Source organism: Mustela nivalis (assembly GCF_964662115.1).
Source record: "Mustela nivalis genome assembly, chromosome: 12".
In the NCBI taxonomy this organism is placed as follows: Eukaryota; Metazoa; Chordata; class Mammalia; order Carnivora; family Mustelidae; genus Mustela; species Mustela nivalis.
In genome coordinates this window covers 26,676,760-26,696,498 of record NC_139031.1, presented here as the reverse complement: position 1 = coordinate 26,696,498, position 19,739 = coordinate 26,676,760, and positions in this window count along the sequence as shown.

The window sequence follows — 19,739 nt, the reverse complement described above, 5'->3', positions numbered from 1 at the left end:
TCATTAGCTATCAGGGAAACGCAAATCAAAACCACATTGAGATACCACCTTACACCAGTTAGAATGGCCAAAATTAACAAGACAGTAAATAACATGTGTTGGTGAGAGAGTGGAGAAAGGGGAACCCTCTTACATTGTTGGTGGGAATGTAAGTTGGTACAGCCACTTTGGAAAAGAGTGTGGAGATTCCATAAGAAATTAAAAATAGAGCTGGGTGGAGAGAATGTTTTAACTGGATGAAGTGACAACAAAGGCTAAAGAGCTATCATGTTCTTTGACAAAACCATCTACTAAAAAAGAAAAAAAGAGCTATCATGTTAATATACTTGTTGAATTAGTTTAAGAGCATGAATCAAGCACATCATTTCTAAAATTGTCAATTCCAAATTTTAAGACATAATTTCCATGATAAATAAAGTAAATTTTTTATAATGTCTTCTTTATGCATATTTTTTCAGTTCCAGCTGAATTGAAAATGAAAGCAAGTTTTTATTGCCATCTTCAAGTTCTAAGGCATATCTTCTATTAGTCTTTATATTACCTCCAATTAGGTGTGGGTGTGTGTGCAATGATCTTAGAAGTCAAGCTGAACAGGCTATTTGAAGTCATTACATCCTTAAAATGGAGAACAAATATTTCTATGTGAGAACATCAAATAAGAAATTAAAGATCAATTTGCAGGATGAAAAAATATCTTAATAATCCATTACTCCTTTAACTTGCCTGAGAATCCAGATTTTTCATGCAGTATAATAAAAAAACAAACACAAACACTGGTGGTTGGAAGACCATAGAGCCATCTGATTCTTTTTACATGTGCATTCTCAAAGTCTTAGTCATGGATAAAGCTACATAAAATTAGCAGATAACATGAACGGTGTGATTCAAGGAAAGTTGAAGGCTATACCTTTGGGTAACTATCCCCTAAAAATTTCCCAAACTCTTGCCATTTTAATCTGTCCAGAAATCCCTTTTACTGGAGTAACAACTGGAAATCCTAACACCATTAAACATGGTACCTGGAGGGGTGCCTGGGTGGCTCAGTGGTTTGGGCTGCTGCCTTCGGCTCGGGTCATGATCTCAGGGTCCTGGGATCGAGCCCCGCATCGGGCTCTCTGCTCCGCAGGAAGCCTGCTTCCCTTTCTCTCTCTCTCTCTCTCTCTCTCTCTCTCTCTCTCTGCCTGCCTCTCTGCCTACTTGTGATCTCTGTCAAATAAATAAATAAAATCTTAAAAAAAAAAAAAAAACATGGTACCTGGAACAGGTCATTTTTATGGACTTAGTTTCTTGCACATATTTGACAGTTAGATATTTTTATGTCATTAACACAGAACAATATGGCAAGTTGGCAATATGGCAATATGGCAATATTGCAGAGTTCTGAGATGATAGAAGAAAGGAAATACCTTTCAGTTAGAAAGGACTATGAAAAGATTGAGGAGCATTTGAGGGAGGAAGCCTGAGTATACATGGCCAAGAGATGTATATAACATTAAGATGTGCACTTCCCAGTTTTCCCTGCTGCCAACTCTGCTAGGTGGCCTCTTATTTTATAATGCTCTTCCAAGTAATAACTTTTCTCTAACTTATACTCTAGTTCCTTGCACGTTTTCATATGTTCATATTTGAGAATGTTAACAGTTTCCAGTTCCTTTCTCTTTGTTCTAAAGACCTTTATTTATTTCCAAGCACAACCAGGGACCACACTAAAAAGCATAAAATGCTGACACTAATGAGCATAGTATTAGTTACTTATATTTTACTATCAATGAAATAGGAAATAACATTAAGAGAAAAGAATAGCCTGTTGTCTTCTATTTCCAAGCTAAGTGTGTATTCTTAACTCATTCATTCTGAAAATGGTTCTTTTGAGATAAACTGATACAATTATACCTTGTAATTATTACCATTTTTGTGGTGTAATATTCTTCAAAAATTTCTCTGATGAAACTAGTAATTGTTCTTTTCATATTAAGATCCTCTGATTCTAAATATTTGATAAACTCTGCATCAAACTTTTATTATTTTTGATGAGGAAGTGGGAAAACGGTTGGCGATTAACCAGTCTAAAACTCAAAGACAGATTTTAAAGTAATCATGGCCTTCATAAGAGGATTTTTGCAATGAAATTCATAATATACATTTCATTCTAGAAATAGTGAGTCTCTTCTGTAGTTTTAGTCCTCTTTTACGTGAAGGCTGTTAGTTTGTTAGCTGGTTATACAGAAGATAACGGGAACATTGATTCTGACTCCTTGATACATTTTATTTAAAATATTCCATGTGCATCATGTAGAGTAAAGGAAATAAAATTCTGGGAAAAAGTGTGTGTATGTGTGAGTGTGTGTGTGTGTGTGTGTGTGTGTGTAAATGGCTATATGTACAAGGGCATACCTATTCATGCAAATAGTATAAAAAAAATTTTTAATGAACATACCCCAAGAAATTGAATACTTATCTAGAGATAGCATCTAAACATGAATTTCTAACATGATTCTTCAAAGTCCACTACTGTTTAAATCCTAGTAGAAAGACTTGCTTATATAGTATTTCTTCCTATTAGGCTTCAGGTATTTGACTACTACCTAAAGTTCTAAGAGCTAAACATCAGAAGCACATTAGAACTTTGACTGTTCTGAGATTTAATATGAGCAACTACCTTGCTCTTCTACCTGGCTGGTAAATCATTTACTCCAGTGGGAAAATTTTTCTTTTAAAAATGCCTCTTTTGAAAAAAAAAAATCTCAAAATAGAGTTGAAATAGAAGCACTGTGTACTTGCTCTAGATACAAACCTACCAAAATAGAAAATTGGATGGCTTTTTAACTTAAAACCCCATGGGAAATTGGGGGAAATGAGTTTAAAGTAAGAAAGATAGATCTAAAATTATTTCTGCTAAATAAAGGGTCAGAACAAATTACTGGATGGAGAGAGTTAAACTTCAGTATCAGTGGAAGTGTATCAATGTATATTCTGTGCCGAAAGGCCTAGAGGGCAAAGCTAACACTTCTTCCTGGAGCTGAAGAGCCATTTCTATCCACTCTCCACCTGCAAGGTCTAGCAACAGGACAGCGCTGTTGGGGTCTGACAGCCCTGAGCCTAGGTTACAGGCATTCCAATGAACCTGTGTTTATTTCTTATACAGAATGGAGAAGAAAATGGTTTTCAGAACGAAAATCATAACCAGAAAGATGTGTTCCATAAAAGAGGGAGCCAAATTGACCCCATACCTAGATAATTCTCTGCCTGTCTCAAAAGGAAAAGTTAGTTATCTATTTTCCTTTTCATCCTGTCAAGCTAAATAATGAAATAAACTAAGGCAAATTCAAACTTGTCAAAAAAGAAAAGTTTCTTCCGGAATAGAAGAGGAATTGGAATTCGAAACACACAAACTGTATAGTATTAACCAGCAAGTAGTCCTTTGAGGGTGTGGTGTAGGCTGTACTTCCAGGTAGGAAATATGAAGAGGGAAGAGCTCTGTTAGAGTTTATATTAGAATTTTCTTCAATAATAACAAATTGATCAGTGGTTACCTCAAATCAACCTTGGGAAACAGTTTGAGTTTTTCTTATGATTTCCAGAGGCATAAGCAAAACTGAACCAGGTCAGGGTTAGTTTCACAAATAGACTAAATTAAGCTTTTGTTTATATGATTCAACTGCTTCTATCTGCTCAGGAGTTTTTCAAAGCTGGTCTCCATTTGGTTTTGATTTTAACAACTCTATTAACTCACAGACTTCGGTAACTCTGAACAGAATATTGCATATTTACCCCCACATGTGTCTTGGTGCTACCACAACATTTCCTTGGCTTGTAGCTGCATCACCTCCTTCTCTGCCTTCATCTTCCTGTGGCCCACACCTTTGCACACTGATGCTCAGAGAGGTTGGCTTTGGACTGCATCCTGAGTCCAGCAGATGTTCTGGCTGTGGTAGTATCACTGGAGACCATGACTGTGATCACCACAAAGACCTAAGAACGGCCTCCTAAGAACGGCCTCCCCTTCACATCTGTGGAGTGGGTCACCATGCCTCCCTTGAGGCCATCAGTCAGCATCATTATGTTTGGTGTTCATTATCTAAACCCTCCAAACTCTTCAAAAAGAGTTTTCTAATCCACAGCAAGCAAGACACCCATAAACACTCTTGCTTTAGGGCCATCCAATAAGATATTAAAATGCTGTCATTGGGGCGCCTGGGTGGCTCAGTGGGTTAAAGCCTCTGCCTTCAGCTCAGGTCATGATCTCAGGGTCCTGGGATCGAGCCCCGCATCAGGCTCTCTGCTCAGCAGGGAGCCTGCTTCTTCCCTCTCTCTCTGCCTGCCTCTCTGCCTACTTGTGATCTCTCTCTATCAAATAAATAAATAAAATATTTTTTAAAAAAAATAAATAAAATGCTGTCATTGAAGTTTTAAACTTTGAAATGTAATAGAAACATTATTGCCAGTGCAAGGCAATTCTCAGGATTTAAACATGCACTTAAATTCTCAGCATTTAAGGCCACTATATGCAACATTTTAATGCCTAATAAAATGAGAAATAATCCAATATTACAGCGCAATTTTTGTGACTATCCATGCTATTGATAACAAGAAAAAAATAGCCTCCAGGGTCTAGACTGAAGTGTCCCCAAAATTAAGAAGGAAACAAAGAAGAAAATACAATAGGAAAATTCATTATCTTAGTTATTACAGCAAAATTATACTGGTTTGGGACTTATCAATCACAGATGAAAGATGTAAACACCACCAGAAATCATCCTTTCTGCAGAGACGTCAGTCATAAATGAGGTTTCATCATTTATATGCTTGTCCAAAGTGGTAATTTAGAACTATTGCTACCGGCTCTGGCTGTCTCCAGAATGATAATTATGAATTAAGTGGTGAGCAGATGCTTGGAAATAAAAGTTTGCCCTGGGCTGCCAGGAGCCTAAGGACAAAGCTAACAGTCACGATAAAACAGTAGTAGTTTAAGCACAAGATTGTCAATACAGTCAGTCTCCCAATTTGCTAAGCATCGATTGAGATCAGCCATGACATACAAAAATGGATGATTTTAAGAAAAGAAACTGTCTGGTACATCGTCCTTTTTGCTTTCCTTTATCTAGGTCTGTGCCTACTCTGAATATCTTAAAGCAGCAACCCAAAATTAATTCACAGGAAAAAGAGAAACAGGCTAGTAAAAATTGTATTTATAAGCTCACAGCTAGAAATATGTGCTTAAAATGGGATTTATTCTTCCTTATTGCTATTGGAACGGACACTTAATTTTCTCCCAAAAATGAAATGAAACTTTCAGAAAATTTATGGCTGCTGAGAGAACGGTTTCTCACATGCCAGGCTATGTTAGTCAAGTTGAGAATAAATCATCAAAGAAATCTGACTAGTACTACACTGCTGTTCATGCAAAGTAATATTTAACTTTCTACCCACATAAAGCAATTAATTGTAGGACAGCTATCATGAATGAGTTCACGGCATTCTGTAAAATAAATATCCTAGCGTCACTGACAATGAGCATTCTTTCTTCTCTTTCTACTGTGCTTAGTCTTTCTGTACCTTCCCTTTTTCTCTTCCTCTCTCCTTTGCCACTTCTCTAAAACTATCTTCCTTATTCTAACATTGGAAGGTTGGCTTGGCTACCCTCCTGCCCTGAGGTGTCTTCCCCCCTCCTTTTCCCTTTGTCACTGGGACTAACTCTGCTTCCTTGGAAGCAACTATAGGTGAGAAGACTGAGGATCGCAGACAAGTCTTCCATCTTTCCACACTATTGATATGAAATTACTACATGGTATCATTCATTTAGATTGAAAACGATGACTAATGTTCTCTCTACAAATATGCTTAGATTCTTTCTGCAAATGCCCTTTTTGCTTGAATATATATTGAGCTTTTTTATCCAAACAAATTGAAAATTACCTAAAAATATATATAATTTAAGAGCTTTGAGATAAAGGATTATCTCTGTCATCTTGTGACCTCTAATAGATGCTTCACCATGGGTTAGGAAAAGAGATTTTTAGTTAATAAATTATGAGTCCACATTATAATTAAAAAAAAAAAAAACTTAGTCAATTAGAGTAAACACCATTATGATGTAAAAATAAGATGTAATAGGGGCGCCTGGGTGGCTCAGTGGGTTAAGCTGCTGCCTTCGGCTCAGGTCATGATCTCAGGGTCCTGGGATCGAGTCCCGCATCGGGCTCTCTGCTCAGCAGGGAGCCTGCTTCTCTCTCTCTCTCTCTGCCTACCTCTCTGTCTACTTGTGATCTCTCTCTGTCAAATAAATAAATAAAATCTTTAAAAAAAAAAAAAAAGATGTAATAGTATTTTTTTTTTTATTGAGTGCTTACTATGTGTCGGAGACTTGGCTTTGGTTATTGAACACATGCAGAGCCCCAGGACTGTTAGTGCTGTCTCTGGGGCAGCAATGAGCACACTCAGGTCTCCAAGAAGATACATCAATTGTCCGTGTTCTATTGTCCTCAGCCTCTCAGAGCCTCAGGCAGCAAATCCATTCTATTTATTCCCCATGACTTAAAGATATATTGGACTAATTTGAGGGACATGATTTTCTTTTGATAGAACATAATCCATTGTATAGCCAAATATTTTATCACAAACTGTTCCTGTATTTTTATAACATTCCTATAATTCTCACTAGTAACCAGCTCTGGGTTTCAGATTCTTAAATCATATGACTGAAATCTACACTTCTTTTTCTTCCATGCTGTGTAAACCTCCGTTTGCAAAGCTTACATATATCAGGAAAGGCCAAACTGCCACCTTAGCGGCAGATTCTGCTAACAATTCTTTGCTAACTCACGTTTAATCCAAGGAACTTGGATTAATCCAAGGGACTTTTCCTTAGTCATCAGAGTCTGAGGTTGAGGAAATGCTGCTATTAAGAGAAAAATCTAGCTGAGCACCTAATGGCTGCCCTTTGGAAGGAAAATGACACATGTTTTTATTTTAGGAATTCAACTTATCACGGGGTAGTCATGTGAAAATGAAATCAAGTTAATCATCTCTTTCTATGTAAAAGTGCCCCTGGTCATACTAGTTAAACATTAGGACTTCCAAAAATCAATTTTCTAAACTGCCTACTTCAGAGAATTATAGGAAATGGGGGACATATATAGAATCATTCAGAGGTGAAGTTGTATAAAGAGAAGGGTCCTTGTGTTCACATGGGATGTGTGGATCACTTGAGGAAAGGCTCTATTATCAATCTGATTCTTAACATTCATTGTCTACAAAGCTCAGAAAATCAGTGGTGATTCAGAGGGTTGAAATCAATCAAGAGAGGCATGAAGTGTTGTTTTTCCTCAGTAGAATCCTGAACCCCTTAACACCACAGACCTTGTCTTATTAATCTTAGCATCACCAGAATCCAGGAAAGAACTTAGGTAGCAGCTCAACTTATACTTGTTGAGCTAAAACAAAGTGAGAACTAAATGAGTTAACCATAGTAAATGCTTTTTGAAGCATGAAATTATATATGTATGTGATATTATAATTTAGAATACACAATTCCTCTTTAATATTTGTTTGAGAGAGAGAGAAAAAGTGTATGTGAATGAGGTTTGGGGGGAGAGGGGCAAAGAGAGAGAGAGAGAGAGAAAGAGAACCCCAAGCAGACTCCACTGGGCCCAGAGCCCCATGCAAGATTAGATCTCAGACCCTGAGATCATGACTTGAGCTGAAACCAAGAGTAAGATGCTTAACCAACTGAACCAACCAGGAGCCCCTAGAATACATAATTCTTATTGAACCTTACATGCATTTGGTTATATAATTTCTACAACCCTGGAGTGTGCACTATTTTTATCTTCCACTTTATAAGTGGGAAAATTGAGGCACAGTGAGTTGAAGTAATTTTCCCAAAGTCACATAGCTAGTAATGGACTCAGTCAGGATCTGAACCCAGGATTCTCTTGCCCCAGAGTCCATGCTCTCAACCATTGAGCAATACTTGTCCTTCATAAAGTCTCATAAGAGAATGCTTTCCTAAGGCACTGTGTACTTGGTCACGCATACAGTTGTCATTTCCGTAATTATGCCATGAACTCTGGAACTCTTTCAGGAAGCATCTGAGGATTACTCACTTTGAATCTGATCCAGCAAACCCTTGAACATACTGGTCTGTTTGTAGTTGGATAAATACATCCAAAGAAAATCCTCAAGCAAGGGGAAAAGATAACCACAGTGGACATCTTCAGAGGTAGCACAGAGGTATGGATAGAGATTATACCTAAGTTCTGGACTCTCAGAGGCAAAGGCATGATTCACACTAAAATATTTATAACTAAAATCCCCTAAGAAAGGAAAGTAGGGTCAGTACTAAAACTAGAACCTAGACCAAAGCAAGGAGCCCTGGGCTCTTCGGGTAGAGCTTGAAGCATAAGAAAGAAAAGCGTCGTCTTCTCAGGGTCAGGCTTAATATGTGGTAACACCCCAAACAATGTTTGGATAAAGGACAATGGTGGCCTGCTCAGAAATTTCTGCCAAGTGTTAACATACACAGGAATCTTTCCCTATTTGGGCCTTTCCTCTTCCCAGTTAGCAGACTGATTTATCAGATTTATCAGACTAGTCAGTTGGCATCTGTGGAATAACATACAGAAGGGGAAGTCTTTAGGGGCCGAATGGAAGAGGGAATGGAAATGGCATAAAAATAATGGCTGTCAGACATCAATGAGCCTGATGGTAGGAGGTGGCCTACAGGGCTAAGCATGCCTTTGGTGACAGGGAACCTGAACAGACACCTAGCCATGACTTGTACTTGTAAGTGTAGGTTATGAAGATACTTTTTGGTAATATACATAGGAAAGAAAGTATTTTACTAGGTATAGAACAAGAAGGTATGCCTCCTTGGATCTCGGTTTTCTCATCTGTAAAAGAGGAGGGGATTGGACTAGGTGACTCCTATGGCTCCTTCCAGATCTAACATGTAGAATCTACCACAAGGTCATCAGAGCCATCAGAGTCAGCTTGAATCACTGAGCAGTCAAAAACAAACAAACAAAAAACCTTTGCCAAGAGCTAGGAGGGGCTGAGAAGTTTGAAAGCCTAAACCAGCCCACTCCCTGGGGTCCAGTACACCCTTTGCCCTTCAGTAACCATGAAGGGTCGTGCTTTATCTTCAAAAGCTACCCAGAGTCTGGGTATCTTAAGTACTCAAAATCATGAAATTAAATTCAAATTCTGAAAATCTTCTTAAAGGAAGGTAAAATGGGTATGAATGGTTACACTCATTTTAGAGATCCCTTCAATTACTAAAAACCAAACACTGCAAAATAAAAAAAAAAAAAATAGCTCTCTGTTGTATACTATTCTGCCACACTGAGGTTTAGCACTGTGTCAAACAGGAAAACAAACATACTGAAAAATTATCTTATGGGTTTCCTAAGGGCCCAAAGTTGTCTGAATTCAAGTCCATCTTCTCTTCCAAGAGAGTGATAAATCTGAGACAAAAACAAGTCACATACACAGAAAGAATCTAAAAAAAAAAAAAAAAAAAAAAAAAAAAAAAAAAAAGAATCTACAATCAAAGTCAATTTACTTACAAATATGTACTGTTTCTACACCATATGGTTTGAACAAAGACATCAAAAAGTGAAAACAACAGCAGGTCTTGGGCATAGCAGTCATAAAGATAGCTCCATTACCAGGTCTGGGCTGTTCTCAGTGAAACATCCACTCACAGTCTGTTCCATCACAGGCACTCTGTTTTAAAAATCCATTTACAACTATGCAGCCATCAAAAGAAATGAAATCTTGCCATTTGCGAAGACGTGGATGGACCTAGAGGGTATTATGCTTAGTGAAATAAGTCAATCGGAGAAAGACAATTATCACATGATCTCCCTGATATGAGGAAGTGGAGATGTAATGTGGGGGGTTTGGGGGGGTAGGAAAAGAATAAATGAAACAAGATGGGATCGGGAGGGAGACAAACCATAAGAGAGTCTTAATCTCACAAAACAAACTGAGGGTTGCTGGGGGGAGGGAGGTAAGGAGAAGGGGGTGGGATTATGGACATTGGGGAGGGTATGTGCTATGGTGAGTGCTATGAAGTGTGTAAACCTGATGATTCACAGACCTGTACCCCTGGGGCTAATAATACATTATATGTTTATTAAAATTTTTTAAAAATTATTTTAAAAATTTTGTAATCAACAACAACAACAAAATGCATTTCAGGGGTGTCTGGCTGGTTCAGTTGGTGGGGCATTCAACTCTAGATCTCTGGATCCTGAGTTTGAGCCCCACATTGGGTGTAGGGATTATAAATAAATAAACTTTAAAAAAATTGATAACTACAAATGCATTCCAGAACTCCCCTTCCCTTTGACCCCTATGGATATATTAATGCTTTGCACACCAGGTTAAAAATTAGAGGACTTTTCTGTTCCAGTAGTTCTTCCTTTCAAAGATATTATTTTGTCTGGTTATTCCACAGATGGTGAGGACACAGCAGATATGAATGAGAGATCTGAGCAGTCTGTCTTCAGGTCCATCATATTATATATCATGATGCCTCTGCTCTTCCTCCTCTTAGTGACCCCCATCTTGGCCCCTCCACCTTCTCCTGCCTCCCAGCTCTTCATAGCTCCCTGGTTAGGTCCCTTTTTGTTCTGTCCCCCACCCCACTGCTACTGATAGTCCTATATCTTCTTCCCTATCACACCACAGTTCACATTCTCTCTTTTTTTTTTAAGATTTTATTTATTTATTTGACAGAGATAGATCACAAGTAGGCAGAGAGGCAGGCAGAGAGAGAGAGGGGGAAGCTGGCTCCCCGCTGAGCAGAGAGCCTGATGTGGGGCTCAATCCCAGGATGCTGGGATCATGACCTGAGCCGAAGGCAGAGGCTTAACCCACCGAGCCACCCAGGCGCCCCCACATTCTCTTTTAAAACATACTTATGTATTAAACATCTAAGCTAAAATAATGAGTTAATTAATCCTAATGAAGATACTGCTTTAAAAATAAACATTTAGAGAGACAGCATGAGATAATGGAAATGAATTGCTTTTGGAAGCAAAAGATATACGTTTAAGCTTCGATTTCATAATATAGTAACTTTTCTTCTATTGAGTTTAAACTGAATAGTCTTCCCTTGTAAAATATTCATAATCATTAAGAGACTTATGGAGTGTTGACTATTCCAGCTGTTGTACAAAGCATTTGCCTGCATGATCTAATTTATTCTTCACAACTGTCCTATGAACTACTTATTACCACCTCATTGTAACATAAGATTGAGGCTTAGAGAGATTAGGAAACTTGATTAGATCGAGTGTATTAACCTACATTTTTCTGAATGCAGCACCAAAACTTACCTTATGAGGTTGGTATTGGTATAAGGATCAAACAAGATGGTGTATAAAGGCCCTCTGTGGGTTATGAAATACCATGTAAATGTAAGCCACTGTCCTACCCAGGACTTTAAATTAAAAAATCTAGAAAGTTTAGACATCATGTCCAATTGGGAAGAAGAAAATGAAAGGGCAGCAATTAAACCTAAGACTTCTTATTATGGAAAATGGGGATTCAATATTCAGGAGGAACAAAATACTGTACAAGAAATGCAAAAGCAAAATGCACTGTGTGGCTCAGGTAACAGAGAAGCCTCTCAGGGCAGGAAACTCCAGAACAGAAAAGGGTAGAGCAAGAAAACACTGGATTTACTAATCACCTATTTCTTCTTTCTTTAGTTTCTATGTCACTATCATGAGTTCTACCCAGACTATCCAATAGAATGAATAAATACCACTTAATACTATTTTTGGAAGTATCAAAGAAAAATTGCACTGGTAGGTTAAATATGAAAGGAAGATTTAACTTAAGACTATTAAAGGGGCACCTGGGTGGCTCATTCAGTTGGAAGTCTGACTCTTGGTTTCACTCAAGTCTTGATCTCAGGCTCATGAGTTCAAGGCCCACCCTGGGCTCCACCCTGGGTGTGGAGACTACTTAGGACTATTGCAGTAGGGAAGATACGGTGAACAGCTCCTCTAAAACAGAAAGTGGTGATTTCAAAGTACTTGGGTGAGCTAGTGGGAAAATGCTGGTGGACATTAGCTGAGAGATTGTCAATATGATCAGGACATCGGTTAACCGGCACTTACCAAAGTTGGGTTCCTACTCTTCCACAGAGACTAGGTGACAGGGGCCCTAACTTACTTGTTGATTACATTTCAAAGGTCCCAAGTCACTGAGGAAGATATTCCTGAGTTGTACAACTAGAAAATCTAAAAGATTTACATCTCAAAGGGGCAGAAGAAGAATTTACAACTGCAAGTTTTCTAAAGTAAATGCTCTAAGAAAAGGGAGCTCAGGGGTCCATAATCAGGAAGACTCCCTAAAGTTTAGTCAAGCTGAGGGGAATGTTAAGGCCATCTTACTTACTATGACTAGGCACACTAGATAATTCGGTTCCTTTTTTTTTTAGGCACTCATCCTAGGAAACCCTCCCTTCATTCAATCCAGGCTGGTTGCCCTCTAGGTCTAATGGCACAGCTATCAACCTGGGCTTTATCTTTCCTCTTTCCTCCTTACCTGGAGACATCAATCTGGTAAAATCTGTTTTGGTAGCATACACATACATCCTTCATTAAAAACTAAGACATGGGGAAAAAACATGTTTTTGAGACTTTAAATGTCTGAAAGTGTGGTTTCCTAGTGTCACTCTTGACAAATCACTTGGATGGATATAGAATTCTAAATTAAAAATCATTTTCCCTTCATAATTTTGAAGATCCTTTTCCACAGTCTTCTAACTTCCAATGTTTCTGTTGAGAAGTCTAATGTCCCTTTGCCCTCAGTTCCTTGAGTATCAATTTGTTTGACCTCTAAAGGCTTTTAGCAAATTCCTGTTATCCCTGGTGGTCTGAAATCATGTTCAGTGCATTGAACTTTCAATGATCCCTTCCCTCTAAAGTCACACATTTTTCAGTGATGCAGATGTTATTGGATAAATCTTCTCTCCTCTATTTTTCTTTTTTCACTCTTTTGGAAACTCTTATGAGTCAGATGTTAGATCTTAAGGATTTATCATCTGATGTCCTCTCCTCCTTTAACTTTGCCTTTTTGTTCTACTTTCTCAATTATTTCCTATAACACTTTTCTTGATTTATTTTTTGTATTTTTCATTTCTGAAAGCTTGATATTTTTATTGCTTCTTTTAAAATATTCAGGTTTTTTTAAAGATTTTATTTGTTTATTTACAGACAGAGATCACAAGTAGGCAGAGAGGCAGGCAGAGAGAAGGGGAAGCAGGCTCCCTGCTGAGCAGAGAGCCCGATGTAGGGCTTGATTCCAGGACCCTGGGATCATGACCTGAGCCAAAGGCAGAGGCTTTAACCCACTGAGCCACCCAGGCACACCTGGTTGTTGTTTTAGGAATGAAATATAATCAGTTCTCTGAGAATACAGATTTAAATATACTGTTTTCAAAGTCAGTCCCCTGTTTTTTCTTTTGTCCTCTGGAGTTTCTTATTTTTGAATAACTATGTGGTTGATTTGTCTTCCAAGTGTCTTTTAAGTTGGAGATCTTTTCAAGCTTTCGGGTAATCCTTGATTGACCAACCATACATGGAAGTTTGCTTTAGCAGACTTCTAGAGTTTAAAATTGGAGCACAGAGGTTGCATTAGAAGACCTCCAAGTATCAGTATCTTTGCTAGATATTGTTTGTGCACTGCCCTCCATCATGTCTTTTCTCTATTCTTCTCTGTCCTACCCTGTGTCCCCTGAGGCTGACCCTGAGAACTACATACCAGGGCTCCCTAAGTAACCAGACTTGGGGTATTTTCCTCTGCTTTCCTCTCGGCTTCAGCACTATCTGACTTCAGCAGTATCTGTAACTCTCCGTGGTTCAGTTACTGCCTAGAGGGCTTTGTTGCACTGTTTTACTCTTCACTGGCCTTTATTTCCCTCCACTGTGCCTTCAACTCTGGGGATATAATGACTTCTTACTGTTGCTAGTTGCTAGGTGACTCATCATTCCTCATTTGTTCATGTACAGACTGTAAGTAGTTTGCCTTTGTTAATGTCTCTTCATTTGAATCATCTTTCCTGCTAGGATGGCAGCCACAGGTCTTTTCTTCTGAACACTTCAGTTTCTCCAGAGAAGAATTCTGTAATATTTCTCCAGAAATAATGGAAAATGTATATTTGACTTTGAATGCTCACACAGCAAGGAGCCCAGGGTGGGAGGTCAAGTTTCCATATACAAAGTCTTTATTATTAGTTTATCATTTACCATTTTATTGCAGTCGCTTTTCCCTACCAGCCATTATCCCTGGTGTTTTTGAGATTTATTCTCTACCAAGTAAATTTCCAGTTTCTTGGTAGGGTTAAGTTATAGAAAATGGAAGAAAGGATCATTAGGTCTAACTGACTCTCAGAGAGGCTTTTAACCAATTCTTTTTGTTTTCAGCCCCAAGTTTCAGCCCCATCTTGTGTAATAATGAGGTGTCTCTAACTCTTGAATCTTTGCCAAGTCTCACCATGTGGACTGATCTGCTTTGTATTGATATATGCATTCAATTCTATAATTTTCCCTCTAAGTGCTGCCTTCTCAAGATTCTCAAATTTTGATGTTATGTGTTTTTATTTATCTCAAAATATTTTTAAATTTCTTCTGAGTTTTTTCTTTGACCTATGCATTATTTAGAAGTATGCTGTTTAATCACCAAGTATTTGGGGGTTTTCTAGCTATCTTTCTGTTACTGATTTCTAGTTTAATTCCATTATGATCTGAGAGTAGAAAGACATTGTATAATTTCTACTCTTTAAAATATGCTAAGGTGCATTTTATGGCATAGGATGTGGTCTATCTTGGTGATCGCTGCACATGACTTTGAGGAGAATATACATTCTGCTATTGCTGGATGAAGTACTCCATAGATGTCCATTATGTCCAGTTGACTGATGAAAATGTTTTGAGTTCGACTATGTCCTTACTGATTTTCTGCCTGGTGGATCTGTCCATTTCTGAGAGAGCAGTGCTGAAGTCTTCAACTATAATAATGGGTTAATCTATTTTGCCTTGTAATTCTATCAGTTTTTGCCTCATCTATTTTGATACTATGTTTTATGTGCATGTATGTTAAGGATTGCTATTTCTTAGAGCAGAAGGGAAAAACAAAAATATCAAGTAGTGACTTTTATGAAGTTTACCAAGTATTTTGTGTTATAAAGTCTCTCCTTCGTGTCCTCCAAAAATTTTCCAAACAAAGGTATAAAACTTGTTTTATTTACTTATGCTTTCTGGCATGGGTGGGCTTTCAGGGCAAAGTGCTGAATTCCACTCTGAGTTCGTGCTGCAGATGGAGACAAGCAGCATTTGGGTTCTACTGTTCTATATTTTCCTTTCTTCATTTTTCTTTCCTTATCTCCCATTCAACAAATACTAAAGACATTTACTTAGTTATTATACTAGCTACTATGAATTATAAATCTGTGTTTTTTTTAATCTGTGCTTTCAATACATTTATAAGACAGTTGTAGATACTGAGAATTGCATTGGCATTACAGAAAATGGAAGAAAGTGTCTGAAGTATTGCATCAAAGTAATGAACAGAGCACTTGGTGTAGAGAGGAACAAATGATACAATCTCCATCCACAAAGGGTCTATGTTCCAGACAAGGGATGTTAGAACATAAGGATTAGTAAAAGAATAAAGTGGAAGAGAACATTCTAGATAATGCAAAGTTATGTGCAGGGACAATGAACCTGAAGCTGAGTGACCCATTCAGGGCAGACAAGCCAGTCAGTGTGGGTGCAAGGAAGGGTACAAGTGAGGAATCCAGTAAGGTGAGCCTAGGGGCAGACTGTGGAGGAACTAGTACATTTTGAATGTCGACCTGAAAACTGTGGAGAGATTTTCAAAAATTTTAAGAGGAGGGGTGGGATATAAACAGGTTGAGATTATTAGAAGACCACTTGGGAGCATTGCTGGGGATAATGAAGCAGGTCAAGATGGGAGACAGGGAGATGAAAGGAATAACTGCAGTCTGGTTGTTAGAGCTATTCTGTGTTGAAGGGGCTCCCACAGTGGTAGGGGATGTAGAGATGAAGGAGAGAGTTAAGAAAGTTATTGCAGTGGGTGGTTAAAATCTATAGAATCTGGTAATGGGTTATTGGGGTGAAAGAGGACGCAAAATAAAACCATTAAGAAAGATCTAAGATGATGCTTCGGTTTCTGGGTTTGGTAACTGATTTCATGGAATTCAAAGGTCTTTTCAAGATCCTAAACTGCACACAAACGACGTTTGGAGAAATGAGATTCAATAACAAAGAGAACAATCAGATTGAAGTAATGGGTCTAATGAATATTTGCTTATGTGAGAAGATCAGAGGCTAAACATTTCTGGTTATGCCTCAAGTTTAATTGAGTTCCTAATGCTTTTTCTAATATCTTCAACTCGGGGAGTCAAAGGAAGCTTATAAACTCCAGGGAAAAATGTAATCCCTGCGCTGGAACTGAGGCTGGGTACATTTAAAGGGATGTGGGGAAATTACACGGGTCCCTCACTTTGACACCTGGGAAAACAATCTACTGGACTGGCTAGTGCCCACATGGGGGCAATATTAACAGTAACAGTTAATGCCATCGAGTATGCGGCCTTGTAATTACATATAAAATGTAGTTAGATAGGCAAGTCTGTAGGGGCAAAAAGTAGAATTGTGGTTGCAAAGAACTGGGGGGAGGGGAAAATAAGGGCTGATTGCTAATGAGTAATGGGATTTCTTTTTAAGGTTATGAAAATATTCTAAAATTCAAGAGCGATGATGGTTGCACGACCTTGTGAATACACTAAAAACCACTGAACTGTATACTTTACAAGGGTACATTTTATGGGATGTGAGTTACATCTCAATTTTTTTAAAAAAAGGAAAAAGCCAAGTCTCAGGGCCTACATGCCATCAACCAGACCAGCTGAGGCATCCTCTCTGGTCCTAGGATCTTTGAATTAAAATAACTCTTCTCTGAGTTAGGTTCAGCTCCTTTCACTATAGACCTTCTGTCTACTTTAAACCAAGTAGAAGCTTTGTTTAAAGTAATGACCTTATAACACTCCTTGTCATCGATAGCTTTCTTGTCCTGGGGTGGCAAATTATTATCCAAGAACCAAAGGAGACAGGGAGAGAATCATTCCAACCATCCCAGAAGAAATGTATCTGCAGCTTCTAGCTGATGAGTGGCCTTTTTCTGTAGGATGCAAAGACTTAGCTTATTAAAGAAATAAGAGCACACACACACACATACACACACACATACACACACACGCATCCCAAACATATATCCACCAAGAAACTGCAATCTCCAGTTTCTAGATCTTCATTGCGTCTGAAACTTAATCAATTTTTCAATTAGGTTAGAAAGAAACGATGTATCGAAATTTCGTTTTAGTAAGACTGGAGTGGATTTTCCTTACCAATCCTTACTTAGCAGTAAGGATTTTCCTTACTGCTTGCCTTTAGCTAGCATGACACAATGAAAAGACCCTGGGCTTCAAAGTCAAAAAGATATGTGGTTCACCTGGAAGTGTGTGTCCCAGGACAAGGTGTTTGGAACACTGTAAGCCTTTGTTTCTTTAACTCTAAATTGAAGATAAAATACCTCCAAGGATTACATGCCATTAAATATGCTAAGTATCCAGCAGCAACTGGTAACGTGTTTTCAATGAGCATTACTCCATTCTCTGTTATGACAAGGTATAGTTCTCCTGTCTTTTTACCTATGCTCTCTTTTTCTCTCTCTATCTAACTTTCTCTCTCTCTTCCCTACCCTCCCTCTTCCCTTCTCTTTCTCTTTTTTACATTCCTTAACAAAATCTGGGGTGTTTGACTCTTGTGCCAACAAAGAGACACCAAAATCTAAGATTTTATGATTTTTTTGAATGTCTTTTTTAAAAAGTAGAAAATCATACATCACATTTTAATGTTCACTTGTTTCTATGAGTCATACAAACATGAACTAGAGGAAGATGCTGGTAGCTCAGTGATTTTCCACCACTTAGGCATAATAATACAGCTGATAGGTCTCTCTGGCCTTTCCATCATCATTTTCAGCCAAGTCATGTTCAGTTAGCATATCATTTGCTTGCTGGCAAGATGAGTACTTTAATATGCGTAATAAAAAAAAAGAAAGAACCCAAACAGGAAAATAGAACAGCTTTTTAATAACTGATGCATTAAATGAGGAAGCGTGTTCTTTCATGAGAGTATATTACTTGACCTTATAGAGACAAGTTCATTGGATTTAATTTTGAGGAACCAATTACCTTTTTTTATAGCCAGAAATGGTTTGACTTGACTGAATTCTGGTTAGGATGCAAAGAGGCTATTGAAATGATTCTTAGCATTTTTTTCTAGAGAATGGTCCATTAATTGCCTGTGGATATTTATTCCTCAAACCTCCTACTCTATTAGGCTCAAACCAGAGTGTAACATTATGATGTTTTTATTGATGTAATTAGTAACAAATGGTACTCGTTAACTTGGTTATAACCAGATTGGACATTTGACAAATGTTCTCCGGGCCTTGCTCCTGTGAATTACTATAGATATAAGGCAACATATTGACCTCAAAAGATGAAAGAATATTACTGTGGAAAGAAAAAAAAGGCAAAAACACTTTATCAACTTTTGGAAAAGCAACAAATAATGATTTTTAAAACTAATTCTTTTTAGGTTTCTCTGAACACCATGCTGAAATAATTTAAGACGTCTGTTCAATACACGTCAGTTGAAATATTAAAAGATAGTTTAAAATACCAGAAGCAAAAAGAACACTATGAAGAGCAATAATACATCGCATGCAGAGATTAGATCATGAACAAAATAAATAAACAACCCACCACTTTGCTCTACTCCTCATTCTTCAACCAGCTCCTGTTTAACCAGAAAAGCTAAGAAGTAACAACAATGAAACTTTCTGACCTATTGTAATTCTGCAAATTGTAACTTTGAAAATCATATTCATATGTGTACCAATGGATATCAAATGTGAAAAGGCACAGGGAACTAGTTTCACACATGTAGTGTAAGGAGCCAGAATAATTTTTTTTTTTTTTAAGATTTTATTTGTTTATTTGACAGACAGAGATTACAAGTAGACAGAGAGGCAGGCAGAGAGAGAGAGAGGGAAGCAGGCTCCCTGCTGAGCAGAGAGCCTGATGCGGGACTCGATCCCAGGACCCTGGGATCACGACCTGAGCCGAAGGCAGCGGCTTAACCCACTGAGCCACCCAGGCGCCCCCAGAATAATATTTTAAATCAGGCTACACTAAGATGGAATTCATCCATGGGCTGAGTTGATATTTATCTTCATGGTATTCGAAATCAGAATGTAGCAAGGATTTTTCTTTTATTTAAACAGTTAATTTTCAAGCTTTAGGCAATGACCATTACTGTGCTAATCCCTGACCCACATGACCAGATAGGGTGGGGATGGTAGGGAAGAGAGGAGCAGTAAAGGAGGTGGACACTCATGTCAACCAGACGTAAGCATTACGTAGCTAGAGAAGAAACTGAGTTCTGCAAGGCTAGGGTAGTTACTGGTTTATACCATTTTATAGATCAGGAACTGAAGCTGATAGGGTGCTTGTGCAAAGTCACAGCTAGGAATCAGTTTTTTCTGCCTCCCAAGCCCACATTTTCCCTGCATCTTCAGAAAGACAATGCAAGATTCTGAACAATGCAAGGGTGCCTGATCAACAAAAC